This window comes from Canis lupus, chromosome 18 (assembly GCF_048164855.1).
Source record: "Canis lupus baileyi chromosome 18, mCanLup2.hap1, whole genome shotgun sequence".
Lineage (NCBI taxonomy): Eukaryota > Metazoa > Chordata > Mammalia > Carnivora > Canidae > Canis > Canis lupus.
The window spans coordinates 37,707,422-37,729,474 of NC_132855.1; the positions used below are offsets into that span (position 1 = coordinate 37,707,422).

Consider the following 22,053-nt stretch of genomic DNA (forward strand, 5'->3'; position numbering starts at 1 on the left):
ATGCATTCTTGATAGTGTCAATTTGTAAGAGATTTCTGCTTCCTTTCTTTTTACTGTAATGAGTTTGCAAGATGACTCCCCAAATGGCAATAGCTCTTTGTCCCTGCCATATCCCATTGCAACCTCATACCTGCTTTGCTGTCTGATATCACTTTGGCACCCTTTCAGCATTACTAAGCATTTTCTCCCATTGAATATCTCTTTCAGATTACTTGCTCTTAGATGTATTATCTTTCTATTTCCTGTGATACTTTTAAACCTTTTTGGTATCTTTGTGATGCTTCTCTTATTTCGCTATTTGAGATACTATTCCCAATTTACTATTACCTATAAAATTGGTTGACAAACTGTACATTTCTGATTTTAGATTTTTAAGGAAAATACATTAGGCAAAATATGCCTTCACAAAGCTGCATTTCATATTAAGAAGAATGAGTTTCTTAAGTAAAAGTTACAAGTCATCATATTAAGTCAGTAAACTTGAATTGTTTACTTATACAAATTAAACACTTTTATGACTAGCTTTAAACAGAAGTTAAAATGAGTTTTCAGTGGCATTTATTTTTGTATAATGTGTGTACTTGGTTTGATTTCACTCATTGATTTCTTTGGGATTGAGTTAATGTAGAAGAAATTATTTTTTAAAAAACAAAATATTTTGTTTAAATTTCAAATCTTAAATACATTTTAAAAACTCAAATAAAAAATAATTTTAAAAAAGATAAATAAATAAAAATTCAAATAAATGTCCTCGTTTCTCCAATAACTGTAAAAATGGCACTGGTTTTACTTAAATAAAAGGCACCTTAATTAAAACAGCAATGATCCATTCAGTATTTATGTTCTACCTCATTGTATTTACGAGAGTTATATTTATTTTTTCCTACTGTACTGTTTATAATTTTCTTTTTCCTGTACTCAAAACATATTTTAACATAAAATTTGGCAAGCGAATTTCAGGATATTTATTTCCTAAATATTGAGCTCACATAAACATAAAACTCCTGTTTTATATCCTTGTTTATTTAATATCACTCTAGTTTTCTTTAATTTCTTTGGATAGTAACTTAGAACCATTTTAAAAATCAAATTTAAAGGAATCGAATCAATGTTATTCAGTGTATTTTTCGTTTAAATTCTGCTAAACCTTAAATTTCACAGGTTTTTGACTGAAGAATCTTTGAAGAAAACACATTCTAATCCGACTCAGGTAAATTACGAGTTAAACGTGTGCAATTTAGAAAAGAAATATGGCAAGTCCATGTATGGTGGCTCAGTCTTAGAGTGATGTTTACACAGGGAGTCCTGGCTCTGTCTGCACTATATTATGACCCTTGTCATCGCCTGCCCTGGAGCAGTTACATATGTGTCTACTTCTCCCATTAAGCCAGTCTCTCTTGAAGGGCAGAAGCAATCTGAAACCTCTATATCTTCTGTGAAGCCTCCCACAGCACTTTGCACAAAGCAGCCCCACAATAAATGTTTGCAAAGTCGTGTCAGAGGAGCACAGTTCTTGGGTTTGCCTTGATATACAAGCGCCATGAAAAATGAAAGCAAAAGTAACCTATGTGAATGGGTTGGGAAGCAGGAGGAGGTGGTGGTGGTACGAATGTTAGCAAATAACCTCAAATGAAAATATTTAAATGGGATTTTACTTAACTCATCACTAATCTACTTGGACAAAAGTTGAAATTAAAAAAAAAAAAAGAACTTCTCATTCTTCCCAAATTAGAAGACAGGGAAGCTTCATTATTTTGTTTGAAACTATTTTCTGAATTAGACACGCCTGTATGACATAGCCAATATAAATAATTTGTTCTCCTGGTGTTGCTACTGCTGAACAGTGAAGAACAGATCAACAGTACAGGAATTCCCCAATAAAGAGTGACCCATTGTGTAGAAAATAGATCCTAAAACAAGGGACTGTATTTAGGATAGGTTTCTACTTTCCAAATTCTGGCACACCCTTAGTCCCTAGCACCAATGAGTCAGTCTCCTGGTAAACCTGAGACTGATCATACAAAGGCAATGTCATTCAATTCAACAAACATTTATTGTGCACCCACTGTATGCAAAGGCACATGAATAAAAACCTGAGGAAAAAAAGGGCCTGCAAAGTAGACTGAGAAGCGGTGATCAGGAAAGAATGAAAAGATATGAGGGAAGGGGGAAGGTATGGAATCCAAGAGAGAAGAGAGATTGGTCACCGTTCTCAGATGTCACAGAGAGTGGAAATCTGAGACTCCAGAAGAAGAGATAAAATTCCAATTGTGTAAATGCAAAGTACTAGGATCAATGAACAAAATGGCCAACTTCTCGAATTTTCCATGTTTAGAACAATTATATTTTATAAGCCTATTCCCTAAGAATAAGATCCAGTTCTATTAATGTTATTACCAACTTCCCTACCATCCAGAGTTGAAGTTTCTTCCTTTTCCCTCTGATAACTAATGCAATCAGCTACCAAGTCCTACCAGTCATATGCACATGACTATGGTCACAGACATGGTAGTACAGGTTTTATACTGTGCAAGAGTGCCACATCTGCAGGGAGGAGCATTCGCACTATAGATGTGTATGTTTAGTTTTCCAGTAGATGGCAGTCAAGTGTCTTATTCTAATTAAATAAATATATTACAACAATTTTCTAACAAATAGAAGTAAGAGGTCTTAACGACAGGGCATCTTTTTAATTCCCAGAATGCACTGAGTGGGTTAGTGGTAGCCCTACCCAAAATGTTTCTCATGTATTTCTTTTTTTTTTTTTTTTTAAGATTTATTTATTTATTTGAGAGAGAGAACAGGGCAGGGGGTGCAGAGGGAGAAGAAGAGAGAAACTCAAGCAGACACTGTGCTGAACATGGAATCCCATGAAGGGCTTGATTTCATGATCCTGAGATCATGACCTCAGAATCATGAAACTGAGCTGAAACCAAGAATCTAACACTTAATCGCTTAACTAACTGAGCCAGCCAAACACCCCCACTGCTGCCTATTTTCTTGTCTTCATTATGGCTCTGGCCACCATAAAGCAGACACATATGACATCTTGCCAGAGTTTCCAACTTGATCCTCTAACTGCTCCACACTTGAGTCCATCCCACATATGTCTGAGAAGTTTCCCAAAGATGAGTCCCGCTAGTCTAATTTCTCATTCCAAAAAGTTTTTGGTGGCTCTACACCATCCAGTCTCTTCAATTCACACTTGAAGCCCTTCATACCATGTCCTTACTCTGTGCTAGTCTCATCAGTCACTACTCACCAAGACAGGCCCTGCTTCCAGTCATATCTGGTTCACTGCCTGCCTTCCTTGTATCCTGTCCTTCCTTACTACGCCATCTTTGTTCATGCCATTTCCTCTGCCTGGAATCCTCTCCCAACTCAGTCTTCCAGCTAGCAGCTCTACAATTCACGCCGTAGTGTATCTGGGGGAGAGGTTTAGGGGGACAGATACCGTTTTCAGCAAGCAGAAAACCAACCAAACAAAAGCAAAAAATATAAAAAATAAAAAACAAAGAAAGTAAATATTCCCTTCCCTGGTGTTCGCTGCCATTCCTAGGAACTATTGGTGATGACAAACTACTCCAAACTTATGACTTACAACAAAGATGATTTTTATTATACCTCACAAGTCTGTGGGCCAGAAATCTGGACAGTGCTAAGAACTTCTTTTCTGTGTTACCGTGAGCAGCCTCTCTGGCACGGCATTCTGCTAGTGGATGGGCTCCCTGGAGGGTCCCCACACCTCCTGCCTGTCACAGACATTTAAGGTCCAGCTTAAATTCCTCTTCCTCCAGGAAGCTTTTCTAGGCTCTTCACTCAGATGTAATCTCTCCTTGCTTCAGATTCTCTAGTACTTTTTTCTTCATTAGAGTATTTGCCTATTCATAATCTTATATTAGGTTTTCATTTATGTAAGAAGCAAAAGAGAGAGAGAGACAGACAGAGAAGCAAAGGGGACAGCAGAATGCTTTGACTGTATGAAATTTCATTCTAGGTTAAGGAGAACATGAAAGACTCAGTGTGACCGGAACTCTTGTGCAATCAAGTACAGGGACTGATCTACATGTAGACAACATTTTTTACATATGCATATAGTTATGTTTATCTTAAATTATTAGCATTTGTAATTACTCTAGATTCCAGGAAAGAAACAAAATTGGGTGAAAAAATTTAGTGTCTTGTGTCATCATGCCTAATGATAATTTCTAATATTGTATATATTTTTGTTCTCAAAAATGTTCAAAATGGAACTTTCCCTTGCATATGTAAAATCCATATCCTATAGAATGTACTGAAGAGACACACTAATGGGACTGTGAAACTATCCTAATTAAAATCCAATAATTCAAACTATCTAGTCTAAATAGCCTACATAAACAGTATAATTTTGAGCTAGAAAAGACATAAAAGATGTAGTGCAATCTTATGATGATGCAAACAATGAGGGCCACAAAATGTGACCAGACTAATTCATTTCCTGTATAAAAACAAACAAAACAAAACTGAAGCTACAAAGATCTGTGAAGTAAAACATGTAATAAAACATCAATGGTAGCATGGTCTATGAGAGAGAGACAGCGAGAGTGAAATGTCTACTACCACAAGAAGGGATAAATAAATTATGGTATCTTCATGCAAAGAAATATCATACAACAGTTTAAATGAATGAATGAAAGTTAAAATCAATATGATGAATCCAACAAATACAACATTGCATAAAGAAAGCAAATTGCAGCAGAATGCAAAGAAGTTAAAAGTTTACTTATATAAACTTTTAAAATAAGCAAAACCAAACCAAACATAGTTTGGAATTACATATTGTATGTTGGGGCAGCCCCGGTGGTGCAGCAGTTTAGCCCTGCCTGCAGCCCAGGGTGTGATCCTGGAGACCCGGGATCGAATCCCACATCGGGCTCCCTGCGTGGAGCCTGCTTCTCCCTCTGCCTGTGTCTCTGCCTCTCTCTGTAAAAAAATGTATCATATGTGGTATAAGAAAATGGGATGGAGATGAGTGGCTACCTCTCTGGGTGTCAAAGTTGTACTCAGGCAGCTTCCATGGTATCCATCCATACTGTTCTGTTTCTGAAGCTAATGGCAGGCATATGGATGCATGATGTATTAAGCTTTATAACTTGAAAGCTTTAATATTTTATAACAATATTGCAAGATTGAAAAAAGAAAGAGACCCTGGGACACTTGGGTGGTTAGTCAGTTAAGTGTCTGCTTTCAGCTCAGGTCATGATCCTGGGGCCCTGGGACTAAGCCCCACAACAGGCTCCCTGCTCAATGAGGAGCCTCCTTCTCCCTCTCCCTCTAACCCACCCTCCTTCACTCATGTTCTCTCGTTCTCTTTTGTTTTCTCTCTCTCCCAAAGAAATAAAATTTTAAAAAAAATTTAAAAGGATTTTATTTATTTATTCATGAGAGACATAGAGAGTGAGGCAGAGACATAGGCAGAGGGAGAACAGGCTTCCTGCGAGGAGCCTGATGTGGGGCTCAATCCCAGGACCCCAGCATCGTATCCTGAGCCAAAGGCAGATGCTCAACCGCTGAGCCACCCAGGCATACCTAAATTTTTTTTTTTTAAAAGAGACCCATAAAAATTTTTCTTCCACTTTTGTCTTTTGAGATATTTACTATAAAAATTCTACATAAACAGAAAAATAACCGTGCAATCAAGAAGGGTTCAAAACCACTGGGGAGAGGCTATGATGTGAGGCTATGATGTTTTTGTTATCTTATCTCAAAATAAGATAACAAAAACAAACAAAAAACCCCAAGTAAGCGAACACTTAAATTTCTTTAAAATAAATCATCTTCCAGCTCCTTCCCTCAGTTTTTGCATGTTGATTTTTAAGAGTTGGTCCCAACCCCAGAGCCTTCACTCTGGGTGGACCAAAAGGAGACAGTATTGAACACAACAGACACCCTGCTGTGGCCTCTGCAAAGGTGGTGGTAGCAGGATCAAGCACAACTGAGATTCAGTGAGCACATATAGAGTATCAGGCACTGATAGCCTGGAGCTTTATCTGCATTCTCTATTCAATCTACACAACAACCCTACAGGGTGGGATTACTATCTTGTTCATTTCAGAGAGGCTAATGGACTTGCCAAGGCCACACAGCTAGCAAGAGGTGGAGCCAGGAGGCTAGCCAGACCGTTACACATAATCAGTGTTACTCTGCTTTTCTGTCTATCCCAAATTAGAATGATCAGATATCTGTAAATTAACTCATCTTCAAAAAAAGTTACTTCATTTACATCTGGCTCCGAAACATGTTCAATGACTTTACATCAGCTTTGCTTTGGCAACTGAAGTAGTTCCCCTTCTGCAGCACAGCACAAAAAACTTTATAGATCACTCTTCTACAAAACCACCTGTACTATGTCCACATGGTTGTCAAGGTTTAAAAATGAATACAGATAATAACAGAAGCAATTCCAAGGGGAATTTTTCTTTTGTGGGAGAGGATTAGATGGAAACATTGCAAAAAAATTAAAAAGGAGCACCATCTGGAATAATTTTACTTTCTCACATCTTGGATACCTCATAGTGTGCAACCGTGTCAAAAATAAAGGAGTAAGAGTCATGAAGTGGAAGAGTCTCAAGATCTCAGAATCTAAGAAGATATGTTGACTATACAATATAATTGATCATTGCTTATGAAGAGATACTCTCTTTAGATCTTGTTTTTTTGTTTGTTTTTACTAACGGATACATACACATCATTCATCTCTTAATACCTGTAGTAAATCCTCTCTCAAAGAAAGACAAAGTCTTATTTATTTAAGACAAAAAAGCTTTAATGCATATTAGTTTGCCACAGAACAGGTCAACATGCAGGTGTTCAGCCAAACTGGTCATTTCTTCTGGGGTGAGCAGTTCCCCTGCACCGTGGTGGGACCCAGGAATCCTGGGAAGACTCTCAGCACCAAGTAGCCTGGTGGCACCCAACTCTGGCTACACAGTAGAATCACTGAAAAACCTACAAGGAGTCCTGAGCAGATTATAATTCTACATTTGATTGGTAAAACCATAGAGTCTGAAAGATAAATACGGAACATTTTCTCGATCTTTGGTTGGGAAAGATTACTTACACAAGGCCCAGAAACATTATACATAAATGTAAAATTCAACATTAAAATTAAAAACTTGTTTATCAAGATACTCCTCCCATAGTGTGGGAGACAGAAGTGACCAGCACATACATCAGAGAGCAGGGCAACAACTATACCATCCTGCCACCAGAGGAGGATCAGCCCTTCTTAGCAAAGGAGACAATCCCGACCATCAAGAGAACCTGGATCGGGTATGCCTGAAGTCAGCCCAACCCACACAGGGGCTGTTTGGTCTGAGCTGACAAATGCCCTTTTTCAATTAAGCCAGGACAAGCTGGAGTTTCTGTCACTTTCTTCATAAACAGTCTTAAAGATACTCAGACCAGACCCACTTATACTTTAATTCTCAACTTCTCTGAATCCACCAACAAGCTCGCTTTTTGTCAGTCTACCACATGCCCTCACATTCCTGATTTTTTTTTACATTCCTGATTTCATTAAAACCTTAGTCTACAAAATTCTGATAATTTTGGAGTGGAGTTGCCACTTGCCTGGACTCACAAATAAATGGCTATCTTTTTATTTCTCAACAACTGTCTTCACCTCCAAGGGTCCTATTTCATTCCACCCACAGTTTTAGAGCTCACTGCTTCTCCGCAATCACTTTATATTCCTTGCTCTCTCCTTCACTTATTCCTGATTTCTTCAGTCCCCTTCTCCCAGGGCACAATGCTCTAATGCGTGTTACCTACTGAAAGTGACATGGTTGCCCTGTTTATTCATTTGTTCATCCAATACATTTATTCAGCAATAAATGTGTGCCATTGCCAGTACATGTGTTTCTAACTATCACCATACCTTGCCTCATAATCCCTTTAGTTGTCAATCATAAATCCTCCAAAATACTATATTCCTAAATTTTAAGTCTTAATAGATCACAGGAGTCCACCTTACACTGGTGGCCCCAGAAAGCCTAACATTACATACACTCTGAGCCAACACATTTTTACTTTTCATTATTTAATTTTAAAAGTTGCTTCTTATTTTGTACCACTCCAATTAAAAAGAAAAAAAAATCTTAAATTTTTCTGCAAAACTCTCCTTTTACTTTTAATAGGCTTGGAAATCATTTTGGAGTTTCCTTGCCAATGCGAAAGGCTTTTCCCTATGCCTGGCATAGGCTGGACTGCAGTGAGAGGCATGGAGAGAAGGCAGACAGATTTTTCTCCTTTTGCACACTGATTAAAAAAAGTGTCACCAGATGTGAAAAGGAAAATTTAGACTCAAAATTCTGAAATTTAATCTAGCAATAAAGAAGCACCAAATTCTTAAGACATAGTGCACTTCAGTTATCTGCCATAACGCCATTTCCTCCTTCAAATGTGCTCTTGATTAGAGAGTGCCTGCAACGTTTTTTACTCTGGTTAACAAGGTTTATTTTACTTCACTGAGTGCTATTGGTGAGGAAAAACCAGATTTCTTTGCTATAGGAGGAGCTGCTGGTGGTCAGGTAAGTGAGAAACCAAATAAGACTTTGCATTTAGTAAATGAAGACACTTTGCTTTACTGGTAACATTTCTGACAGAGTTTTTAAAAAGAATAAAGCATCTGTGTTTAAACCTCACATTACAGATGAAGAGATGCACATGCCACACTGAACTGAAAAGAAATTATGAAGGGACAAAACAAGGCAAGTCTTAGGGGCCTGCTAAAGACTTGAGATTTTAATTTGAGACAGATCTGAAGCGATGAGAGGGTTTTAAACATAGGAGTGAGTGACATGATCTCCCTTACATTTAAAAAAATCACTCCAGCATCCATGTAAAAAAGATCATACGAATAGAAAAGAATATTACGCAGCTAATAAGTAAATTAGATAAATCTGTAAGTTACTGTGTAAAACATAAAGCTAAAAAGTCAAGATGAAGAATAGTATATGCAGAGTATGATCCTTTGTGGAAAAAAGTATATACACATCACACACAAACACACACACACATACACACACATACACACAGAGAGGCACGTGAACATTAGTGTCATATTATAGATTTCCCAAAATTCAGGGCTGAAGTAAATCCGCATGCCCAAGTTGTCCTAAACATACTTGACAGTATGTTTCATTAGGTATTAGTTTCAAATTTCAATTTAAATTCATTAAATTAAATTTTAATGAAATTAAATACAATTTAAATTAAGTTAAAAATTCAGTACGTCTCATTTTAATAGTGCTCCATAACCACATGTGGCGAGTGTCTACTTTATTGGACAAAACAGATCTAAATAACTGTAGAAAATACAGAGGAAAGGTAAAACTTTTCTTTAAAGGTTTTCTTCTGAAATTCAAAATGGGAGTGGGGGCAGGATCTTCTACTTACCTCAGACATTGTGGGATGTGTGTGCCACATATTATTTTTTTACATATACATATACATATACATATTATTATTTTTTCACATTACAAACTATTAACTACAAACAGGTAGTGTAGAGTCTTAACCCTTTTGGAGCCCCTTTAAAGATGAAGAATACAAACAGGAGTACAACATTAGATCAGTGAAAATGCATGTAGAATAAGAAAAATGACCAAAAGTAAATTTTAAGCAACTGAAAATACCACAAACATCACAAAATCAGAGAAATACCACCCCCCTTTTTATTAGTCAATCATCTGGCACACTTCTATAACGCTTTCTTCCTAACATTTTTTTACTGTGCACATTTTGACAAGTGGCAATTTTGTAATGTAATGTTCTGCACATAAAATTGAACAATAATTTGGTGTTTCTATTAATGAAGATATAGAAACCAATTGTTTGGAAATATATGTTGTAGAAAGCTCTAACCTTCACAACTCAGGTCAATTTTTAGGACCATTGTCAAATTTGGAGAAACTTCCACAAAATTTCTTTCATATATAAGCTGCAAAATTTCAAGACATTTCAGTTTCATATGCGGTGAGTTATCCCTAAATATTCTTTGAATTGAAGACACTTGTTAACTATAAAGCTCACTATAGACACACATTATTATAAAGTTTTATGTTATCTTTTTCCATGTTAGTATTTGGTGGTCAAATCAGCAAGAAACATAACTCTTTTCCCAAGGAATTCAAAGGATTCATTCCTCTTCCATAACCAGATTTTCAAACAATCCATCTTACTACTTATATTCAAGAGGTATCTCCTCTTCTCAATAAATTACTGCTATGGGGATAATCCGATTTTCTTTTGTACAGTATATTTTTGGAGAATAATTTCTACTTATTTCATCATTCACCTTGGTTGTTTTAATTTTATGTTCTATTATCTGAGTTTTCTCAGTTCTTTAATAAAGGTAAAGGTGAAAAAAATAACTCTTCATCTTTGTCTAAATTAGGAATCTGTGATTTCTCAGTTGTCTGACTGAAACATTCCAAAGCATCTTTCAAACTGAAGTTAAAGTTACGTATTCCCAGCTCAACTTCCTTCTAGCCAGATCCAAAGAATGCCTGTGATCACTCCAAAGCAATCCAGCATATGAGGAAATGTGATGGAAGGAAGGTCAGAGTAGAAAAGAGACAGCAGTCCTAACTGTGGTTTAAGTATCTTAAAATTCTCCCAATTTTGCAAAAACAATATGGCCATGTGAACATATATAGCCAGAGGGCCTCCCAAATCCTTGGAAGGGGCTGGTGTAAGGAAGGGGCCCTGAAACCTAAATCTAGCAAATTAGCTCCTGCTAAACTTGCCTCTGATTACAGGTAAACAAAGTAGTTAGAAGATCCAGTTTAAACCAAAGGTCCTTAATCTACCCCCCAAGAGGAGCTGGGTGTTCCCACCTGTTACTCCACTGCCCCACATACACATAAATATTCAATTTTAGGCTGAGTATACTTCTAGAAAGTCTCATAGCAGACTCTCATTTACGTTCCCTGACTTTCCCACATTGCACAGCTAGAATCGCTTAAGCTTTGTTTTGCCAAAACTGAAATTCATACAAGTTGAGATCTTAATTAATCAAAAACCTCTCTCAGAAACTTCTTCAGTTTCAGTTTTAACAATTCATTGTTTTGATTGATGCAACAACCCCCAGCCCCTCAGTCTCTGGAAACATCAGCCCCGTTTTAACATAACAATTCTAAAAGCCTCATTTGTCCCATATGTCCATAAGAAATCTTTCTCATTTATAACATATGGGCTAAAGCCATGATACATATAAGTGGGGTGGGAAATCGTCATCACAGAGCTCAATATTTCTTCATTAGTGGAAGTAATGTAACTAGTGCTACAACATAGGAAACAATATCCTGCTTGGCTATATCCATAAAGAGCTTGCACAGCATCAAACAGATCTACAGAGTAGGAGCCTCAACTGGCATTTAACACAATTAAAGTTGTCTTCCAAATTCATCTTCTATTTTTAATCTAGGGAGTTCCAAGGTCTTTTGGGGGGTCATTACTTCTTACTGAATATCTTATTGACATTATTTATTATTTCCATTTACCCTAACACACACTTGTAAGTCCAGCAATAAATTTCAAACAATTATTGCTTTCACCATGTTTTGTAAAATCTGAAAAATAGAGGCAGTTAAAAGCACAAACTCCAGAGTCACACTGGGTTCAAATCCTGGCTCAGCCACTTTCTACCTGTAATTTTGAGCAAGTCACGTAACTTCTCTGTACTTCAGTTATCTGTAAGACAGGGATAAAATAAAACCTACCCCATAGAGATGCTATGAGCGTTAAATAAATTCATTTTCATAAATACTGAGAGCAGTATTTGACACACACCAGGGTTTTACACACATTAAATATAAGAAAAATAAGCATCCATGTGTAATATGAAATGGGGAGTAATCAGAGAAGCTTAAATCAAAATAGTCATACTAATTTGAGTGGAGTTTTACTATCTTCCATCATGTTACAAATTCCAAACTGCTAAAGACAGGTAATTCGAATTTAAAAGTACAAACATTTCTGAGCCAAATAATTTATACATTATCAATACATTCTCTGTCTCTGATCACAAGGTAGCCAAACATCAACAAGCAGCTTGGCTCAGTGGGGTTGAGTATATGCAAAATGGCCTCTAGCTGGGAAGCTTTAGACACATCATTTAATTTCTTGGAATTTCAGTTTCTGTGTTTGGGCAAATGGGTATAATACTATCTGAATTTAAGAAGTTTGCGAAAATTACATTATATGAAACATATATAAAGAGCTCTTATAGGGCCTGGCACCTAGCAGATGCTCAATAAATAGTAATTGTTACAGTTGCACTTGATCGTTATCATTCCATTGTGTTATACTATATATTAAACGTCATTGCCTCTTACCATTCTAGCAGTAAAATACAAGAAAATCTATCTTTCCTATTCACTTTTGTTAAGACTGTCAAACATAATCAATGTCTGACCTTGTCCTGGACTAAGATTGAATAACACTGGTGAAAGAGATCCTTCATGGATATTTATGAATGCAAATGTGACACATAAGGTCCTTTCATTAGTACTTAATGTTATTAAGGTTTTAACAGAACTTAGATAATCTATCATAGAAAAGAATAATTAAATCTTAGATGTTTTCTGCATCACAGTTTCAATTTATATGACCTTCAGTGAGAACTTTCAAAAATCTTTATACTACTTTATGAACCTTTTCGTTATATCTGCATATTAGATCACAGCAAATATCAATGCCCAGTTTCATTTTCGAAAAATATGGGACTGACGATTTATGACTTGCCCTCCTAAACACACCAAGAAGGGAGTTCACATAATTTCTCACTATTTCTGGAGGAAGCCTTTGCCACCAGTACCGAGAATGCTATAAAATTAAATATTAAAGTCTCAAATCGCTAAATATTCTATAAGCTATGAAAAAAATACTTACCCATTCCCATTCCTGGAAAATGCATTAACTAATGTCCCTCAAATATTTTCCCTTGGATTAGGTGGAAACAGTTCAAACCCCAAGAAGACACATAGCTTTAACTTGGAATGTTGGCTGTTAGAACACGTGCTGCTGGAAAGTAATTAAACCACCTTGTATCCTCACTTAGTGAGATTATAAAAACCCAGAAAGGAGTCCTTCAAGGAAAAAATGTCAAAACTGTTTAAATTAATTTAGCACATTAAATTTCACGGTATTTATTGTGGAATTGTTACAGCCTTCATTTTAACTTCAAAAAAATAACTGATAAATATTTGCCTTGGAACTTCATACAATTTTTCTTCAAATCTATTGTAAAATACCAACACCAAGTATGGAAAGGCTACAGTTAGAATTTTTAAAAGCACTGGCAAGGGAAATTTCTGCAAAAGGAGGGAAAAATCCAAACAGCAAATACAGAAATCAATGCATTCATATTGATCTAAATGAAAAGAAGTCCAGAATAGAGGAAAATCATGTGTGATGGGATGTCTGTCACACAGCAATAAAAGTGGACAAAAAGAGATAATTCGGAATGTGGGAACCTTGGTAGTTCCTACACTTATTGATGACCATGCCTGACTCTAGAAGGGCAGAGCTAAATCCCAAAGTATTATTGTGGAAAATATTACATTTTTCCCCATTTCTTTCTAAATATAGAACAAAATTTTAAATTCATATATTAAAATGGTCTACTACTGTCAAAACAAAACATGATATATAGCATTTAAGCAGGCATAAAAAAGCAATAGCTATCACAAAAAATTTGGTAAATGGGTGAATCAGCATTTTGATTGTATTATCAATGTACCACCACAGCATGATGTTTAATACTTCGCTGTAAATAGAAATCCAAAGCTCACCTGACCTACTCCCATCCAACGGGGGAAAAAATAATTCTGGCAGCTTTAACAAGATTGATTGACTAATTTATTTATTTATTTATTTAAAAATTTATTTATTTATTTATTTATGAGAGACACAGAGAGAGGCAGAGACACAGGCAGAGTCGGAGAAGCAGACTCCCCATGGGGACCAGGACCCCGGGATCATGGCCCAAGTCAAAGACAGATGCTCAACCATTGAGCCACCCAGGTGCCCCAACTGACTAATTTATATTCCAATTCCAGGACTGGTCATTTAGTTTTGTTGCAGTAATTTCAAAATGTTGTTGCTGGTTCCATAAAGTTTCTCTAAGTATATATTTATGGAAAAATAAATAAATAAATATATATTTATGGACAGGTACTGAATTTGTAATATATTCTAATCCATTGAACAGAATTTGGTTTAAGGAATTATATCATATAACTGTATTACATAAATATATAATAAAATATAAATAATAAAATGCTTAACTTACATATAAAAGAAAACATAATGCATACTACAAAACATATGCTTTGTTAGGTGATTACACCTTGTTTTCCTTTATGTGGCCCAGAAATAGCATTTCTCATATTACCTAATATTTTAATGGTTTAGATTTAATTACTATACTTTTTTTCCAAGAACAAATCTGCTCTTCCTTTAAGGAAAATTATCTGTTAAATTGAAAATAATGAAGGTCGAATTTTCAGTTATACAGAGAAACAGAGTTATTCAGCAAACGATAATGAAGACTTCCCGTTTTCCAAAACTTTGACCAAATGAGCTCAGTGATAAAGATGAAAGGACTGAAAACTTCCATCTTTACTTTGAGTGACTACTATGGAAGCCTTCCTGGCAGTTCTGATTAAATGGCTTATTTCTTGCCAAAAAATGTATTTCATCACTGTGAAGTATCAAAATAACCTAAGATTTGAAGCTTTTTTTTTTCTAAGATTTTATTTTTAAGTAATCTCTTCACCCAACGTGGTGCTCAAACTCACAACCCCAAGATCAAGAGCATGCACTACCAACTGAGCCAGCCAGTCACCCCTCAGATTTGAAGTTCTTCAAGTGGCACTGAGGAGTAGTAGAGAGAAAATTATCCTCTGCTGCCTGTGACCTCTACCAAGTTATGTGGTATGCTTGAACTTCAGCTTCCCCCATCCCTAAACCAATATAAAAGTGTTTGCCCTGCCTTATTGGATTTCTGAAAGAATCAAAATAAAGTGGCATGTATGAAATGTTCTGTAAGAAAGTGTTCAACAAACAGAGGAGTACTAATAGTAATAGGAAAAATAATAGTGATTATTCAGGGAAAAAAGCATTTAACTATAGCTGGGTTTTCCAGGACTAGGACTCTCTGGGTTTAAGAATTTAAAGAATTATAAAGCAAAAAGTTGAGTGAACTTTCTAAAAAATTAACTTCAAAAAAATGCCAATACTTCTGAATAAAACAAGGCTAGAGTTTAGAGTTGTCCCCCACCCTAGGCCAGACATCAAAATATCTCTATTATAACATGGTCTAGTCTCCCATGGCAACTCCAAAACAGCAGGATTTATCAATGCGTTCCATCTCTATTATTTAGAAAAAAGTCCTCATGACCTAATAGCTAATGAAGGTTTCTTGTTACTCTTTCTCACCATGCACTCTCGGAAGCCACTTTGCTTCCTTAACAATCAACATCATTTCTAATTAGATATATTGAAGTACCTAAAATAAACATGGCAATAATTTCCAGTAACAATTTACACACACACACACACACACACACACACCATTTTTAAGAAGAAATATAAACATTTAAAAAATTCTTTTAACTCTTAGGGCTTTAATACCTGAAGATAGCAATAAAAAGGGGGATTGTGTGTGTAAATTGTACCAAAATAATGGGACATTTCCAAGTTTGCGTTTTGAAGTTCTTTAAACAAGGTGGCCTTTTTAGTGAGTTGAGATAAAGGTTTTGAACATTTTAGGGACAGAGCATTTGGCTGGCTTTCTGCCACTTTCTACACCAGATAATTTCAGTTGCTGCTGTTTCTCTCATATGGTTTTTATTCTCCCTCTAGGGAAGTCAATGCCTTTTCACTTGCAGGCAAATTTTACTGTAGCTCTGGTAACTACTTTACAAGGTGATAAGCATTCACAAGAGGCTTTTATTAGGCCGGTAGCTAAAGCAAAAAATACGTGCACATATTTAGACAACATGTGTGAAATGGAAAACTTTAAACATATGAGAGTTCCAAGTCAGCCTAAGTGCATATCCCATGAAAAAATATGGAAGCGGGGGAGGGAAGGGAGGAACATGCTAAATAGCCTATACTATACCTGAATTTGTATATTTTCGTTACCATTAACTCAACATAACAGCTTGTTTAATTAAGAATGTCAACTCAGCATCTGCTAACCCACTGCTATCTGATTTTTCCCAGACTTTGTTTCCCTCCATCACTTTTCCAAGTGATTTTGCAGACTTAGAATGGAAACGCCTGGGGCGTTTTGTTTTGTTTTGTTTTGTTTGTTTTTTAAAGATTTTATTTATTTATTCATGAGAGACACAGAGAGAGAGAGAGAAGCACAGACACAGGCAGAGGGAGAAGCAGGCCACATGCAGGGAGCCCGATGTGGGACTCAATCCTGGTTCTCCAGGATCAGGCCCTGGGCTGAAGGCGGTGCTAAACCGCTGAGCCACCCGGGCTGCCCGAAACCCCTGTTTCTTCCATTCAGCCCCATGGGTAGCGTCCCAAAGAAGGAAATGATCCAAACTCTAGTACCTGGAAGCTAGGAGGACAACTAAGCATTCAAATATGGGACTACTACATAAGACACAAGTAAGCTGCAAAAGCACCACATTAATTGGAGGCAAGAAAAGATCATCAGTGATCAGAAAGATACCATCATGAGGTACCTCAAGATAGGCCTTGGAAATCAGATAAGACTTGGGTAAATGGAGAGAAGAAACCACCTAGGCAATGACAAAAAAGAATAACCCAACATAAGAAGCTTTCAGAGCTCAGGGAGGCTGAGCAGAAAGCTCTGATGAGGGGCAGTGGACAGCGCAGAGAAATAGACCATTTGTTGGAATCGCGACACTAGGCTAGTTTTTACACACCAGGAAGTAAAATACACTCAGTGATATTCAAGTCTCCTTCAGCTACTTACAAGTTTATATCATAATTTTTTTTAAGATTTTATTTACTTATTCCTGAGACACACACACACACACACACACACACACACACACACACACACACACAGAGAGGCAGAGACACGGACAGAGGGAGAAGCAGGCTCCATGCAGGGAGCCCGATGCAGGACCCAATCCCAGGACTCTAGGATCACGCCCTGGGCCGAAAACAGGTATTAAACCTCTGAGCCACCCAGGGATCCCCTACAAGTTTATATCATAAATCTAATAAAATAAGCTCTTCCTGGTTTGTAAAGATACGATGCTTTTCCTGACAACACAACTTTTTCTGACCTGTCCACTAGACTGTAAGCTTACTGAGAAAGGAGTTCTATCCCCAGCTCTCAGAAGTTGGTCCCGGGGTCCAGCATGTTAGCAAGTACTAAAATAAATGCCTCCTGAACAAATGCCACAGCACAGAGTGCAGAGTTAGGAAATGGACTTCATTGGCACAGAGAAATGGAAGTATAACCTTTCTCGACTTGTTGCAGATATGCACATCCCATAAAGAGTTCAGAAGTTCCGCCAAATAAAGTCATAATGTAATTAGAAACCCAAGAGAAGAAACAGTCAAATCTCAAAAAAAGAACCTAGAATAGGAAAAAAACATATTTGTAAATCATATATTTGATAAGAGGCTTATATCTAGGACATATAAAGAACTTTTATGACTCCATAATTAAAAAAACAAATAACCAATTTAAAAATGAACAAAAGATCTGGATAGTTGTCCAATGAAAATGTATCAATGACCAATAAGCACCTGAAAAGATGCTCAACTTCATTAGCCATCAAGTAAATGTAAATCAAAACCACAGTGGGGGAAAAAACCCCACAGTGGGTACCACTTTACATCCACAAGGAGAACTATGATCGAAAAGACAGTAACAATTAGACCTGGCCAGGATATGGAGAAACCGGAACCCCCATATACTGTTACTGGAACTGTAAAATGGGCCAGTTCCTTTGCAAAAACAGTCTGCAGTTCCTCAAACGGTTAAACACAGAATTACCAAATGATTCAGCAATTCCACTCCCAGGCACATACCCAAGAGAAAAGAAAAGCTGTCTATGCAGAACCTGTATGCAAATTTCATAGCAGCATTATTCGTAATAGCCAAAAAGTAGAAACAACTCAAATGTCCACCAACTAGTGAACAGATAAATAAAATGTGTATAATCACACAATGGAATAGCACTCAGCAATAAAAAGGGATGGAATAATGATACATGTTCCAACATGGATGAGCCTTGAAAACATAAAAGTAAAAGAAGCCAGTCACAGAAATTCAGTTCTATCACTTCATTGATAGGATATGTCCAGAATAGGCAATCTAGAGAGATAGAAAATGGGGGGAAATGGAACCTGGTTGCTAAAGGGTACAGAATGAATAAATATAATATAAAAAGCCTTTAAAAAAGAAATAAATAAAAAATAAACCAGTGCAGAATGGAAAAAAACTTACCTTCCCAACTTTAATTATCAGTAAATTCTTTCTCTAAGTAGATTCAGTTTGTCCAAAGTAGGAAAATCCTAGATCTAAAAAATTTTATATGTCCATGCATATACAGGGGGAAAGTATTAAACATGATTTTGGAAAATTTATTGAAATAAATCAATCAGCATAACAACAGCAACAAAAATCCATAAAGGACATCAAAATCAAATACTATTGAACATTTTTTCAATTTTATAATTTATGTACTTTATATTTGTGTTTTTTAAACTGCCTTAATACTGTTTTTGACAGATGATATTTCTTAACTGCTTTGCTAGTTCCTGTTGCAAGAAAATTGACTGTTACAATTCAAGTTTTAACAAATGTCATTTCTTTTAAAGATTTTATTTATTTATTCGCAAGAGACACAGAAAGAGGCAGAGACATAGTCAGAGAAGCAGGCTCCTCACAGGGAGCCTGATGTGGGACTCGATCCCAGGACCCTGGGATCACACCCTGAGCCAAAGGCAGAAGCTCAACCACTGAACCACCCAGACATCCCAACAAATGGCATTTCTACTATCCTTTGCTAATTATGGTGTGGCTGGATTTTGTGTAACATTCCACACTGCATTTACTCTCTTATTTTGATTTTAGAGCAACTTATTTGTAAACTGTAAATTTGTATACATTTCATTTTGACTTGGCAGACCACATCTGATTACATTGCTTCTGAACCAGTTCTAGACAGATACTTAAACAGAAATACATACTAATGTGAATAAACTAAAAATAAGAGAATATTTATATATATGGCACCTCTTTCAGGTTTCAAAAGGAATGTAAATGCACATATACACATACAGACCAAGCAAAACAATCTAGTGCATGCAGTGTAAAATCTATGTGCTTCACAATAAATATTTCTCTGTAAGTCTTCACTAATATACTGCAAATGATTACTTTATATTATATATGAACTATATAATTATGAATGCATAGCACTCTGATGGCCTTAGTTGACAGCAAGTCTATTATGACAGAAAGAGGACTCATATTCCACCATAATGCCTTTTTAGACAAAGCAAAGCACTAATATCAGAAGCCGGAAAAATGTAAATGTCAAATAGTAACTTTCTCATCAATCAAGCTTCTTTTAGATAAATGAACACAGAATCTCACATCTGTGATTATATATATATTTGTTTTTCCATCAACAATCTTGAAAATTACTTTATCTGAAAATTTTGGCTGTGTTAATAAGTTCATGAATTAACAGACTTAATCCTCCTAAGAAGTTTTGACTTAGAAAAGGTACCCTTAGACACAGAGCAACAAACACTGGCAAAAGAAAGGTCATCTTCTTAGATGACAAAACTAATTAATGATAGACATTATATGCAAGGGCTAGGAGACCCCAGAAACTCTATTTTCTATGAAATCTTTTAAAAACCAATGCATTTATTAAGTGCATGCTTGGTCAAAGATATTTTTAAGCATTTTACATACTTAGCTTTATTAAATAAATCCTCGCAAAAATTTTATGAGGTAGGTATTCATTATGAATGGGCATTTCACACAGGAGGATTAAGAGATTAAGTAACCTGCACAAATTTGCAGGAGTAAGAATTAGAGCTGGGACTGGATCCAAGTCCATGCTCTTTCCATTAGACCAGTCTTCCTTCCAGTAGCAAACAGCCTATCATTTTAGTAAGATGTTTCAGTAGCATCAGCTATTACAACTACAAAAGGACTCAGGGACTACCAGACACATTCCTGAGGTCTGATTGGTTCAGCTACATTACCCAGATAAGGAGAAATAAAACACTCAGGTATGGCAATCCCTACTTTGCCAAGTTTTGGCACACAAGAACAAACAAGAAAAGAATCAAAACGAAATTAAATTCAACCTTAACATTTATGTGTCTTAAAATTCTATGAATGAAGCCAGCAGAGCAACTTAATGATAATACATGGAAAATAGGTTGCAGGTTTTGTAAAAAACCCTTTTTACTTGGCTTCTGAGTGTTGTATATTCCCCACTCTGTATGTATTTTGTACATGTGTCTGAAGTTGTCTTTTATAATTGTATATTACGAAAAAACTGTCTAAAAGAGAGTCCACCCAGGATCATCTCACTGGTTAGCTTCGTTTTTAGTTATACTGTGGTTTTGGGATATCAATAAATAAACGGTGTTTCCTAGGGGAAAATATATAGATGTATAATGCACATAAATTATAAAATACAAACTTATACAAAAAGATGGGCCTAATTCTTACCAAAACATTTCCAGTCTTAGCTTCCCTAACACCCATTCTCCTCAATATTCCTCTTGACTCCAGCTGTTCTTTCTCAGTCTCCTGTGAGCTTCTCTGACTCTACTCAAGCTCTAAGTTTTAGAGTTCCCTGGGGCTGGGTCCCCGGCTCCTCTTATGTAATCACATCCATTTACAAAGATGTAAATACCATGTACATTCTAGTAATCCCCAAATTTACACTAAAAGCCCAAACCTCTGCTATAAACCTCCACCTCTACATAAAAGTTACTTTGTCCAAAAACTGAACTCTTAATCTTCCCTCTAAACCCACTCCTTCTCTAGACTTCTGTATCCTCCACCCTGTAGCTCATGCCAGCAGACACTGAGATTCACTCTAGGATACCTCCTTGTCCCCGTATTTCATCCATCACCAAGTCCCCAAGTATGTTCTAAACATGTCCACTTTTCTCCATTTCTGTGGTCGCTGTCCTAGCCCAGGTCACCACCATCTCTCGCGCCTGGACTATTTATTGTTGCTTTAGACCTCTTCTTATCCATTTTCCCTCCAACAACAAGTGAGATCTTTAACTTAAAACAAACCAGATACTCTTACTCCTCTGCTTAAAAAACTTTCAATGATTTCCCCTTGTGCTTTAGAACAAAACTTAAACTACCAAGCCTTGCACAGTCTGACCTGTCTTCCATCTTCATTCCAGTTCTTTTAGTTCCTCCCTGTACTTCAGCATTACTGGTCTTCTTTCATTCAGTTCTTCCAGGAAGCCAAGATCCTCACTGTCTCTGGGATTTTGCACATTCTGGTTCCTCCACCCGGAACTCTTTCCTTTACTTCCTTGTTTAGCTAATTCTGATTCATCCTTCAAGTTCAACTCAAAAATTACACCTCTTAAGAGGCTTCCCTAAACAAATCCCCCCATTTAATTAGTTTCTTCTTGCAAATTCTACCTCATAGCATCCTCTGCTTTTTTTCATATCATTCATTACTGTAATAAATAAATAAGTGTGTGTGTGTGTGTGTGTGTGTGTGTGAGTATAAATTAAATGCCTGGTTCTTCTCCTAGGTTATAAAACACAGAGACTATGTCTTGGTGACCTTAACACAGCCAACACTTTACATAGTTTCTGGCATCTAATGGGTGCTTTATAAATACTTGCTGAATTAATTAGTGAAGAGATACTTTCTCCACCAACATCCCATTCCCAGACCCTGAAAGCGACCATTGTAACAATTTCCTTTTTATCTTCCTAGATATGAAAACATATGTTTAAAAGGGAAAGCATTCACAATAGCCAATATATAGAAG

At 36.4% G+C, this 22,053-nt stretch overlaps 1 protein-coding gene across 10 annotated transcripts in view; it reads right to left on the minus strand.

The window, feature by feature from the left end:
• UMAD1 (UBAP1-MVB12-associated (UMA) domain containing 1) overlaps positions 1-22,053 on the minus strand; it is a 230,306-nt gene that overhangs the window by 115,497 nt on the left and 92,756 nt on the right. Inside the window, exon 3 of one of the 10 annotated variants that reach the window (XM_072784031.1) lies at positions 6,784-6,990. The exons of the other annotated variants lie outside the window; for them this stretch is intronic. The gene's annotated coding sequence lies outside the window, so the exon portion shown is untranslated. Of the gene's footprint in view, positions 1-6,783; positions 6,991-22,053 lie in introns of those variants that run through there. 10 annotated transcript variants of the gene reach the window in all.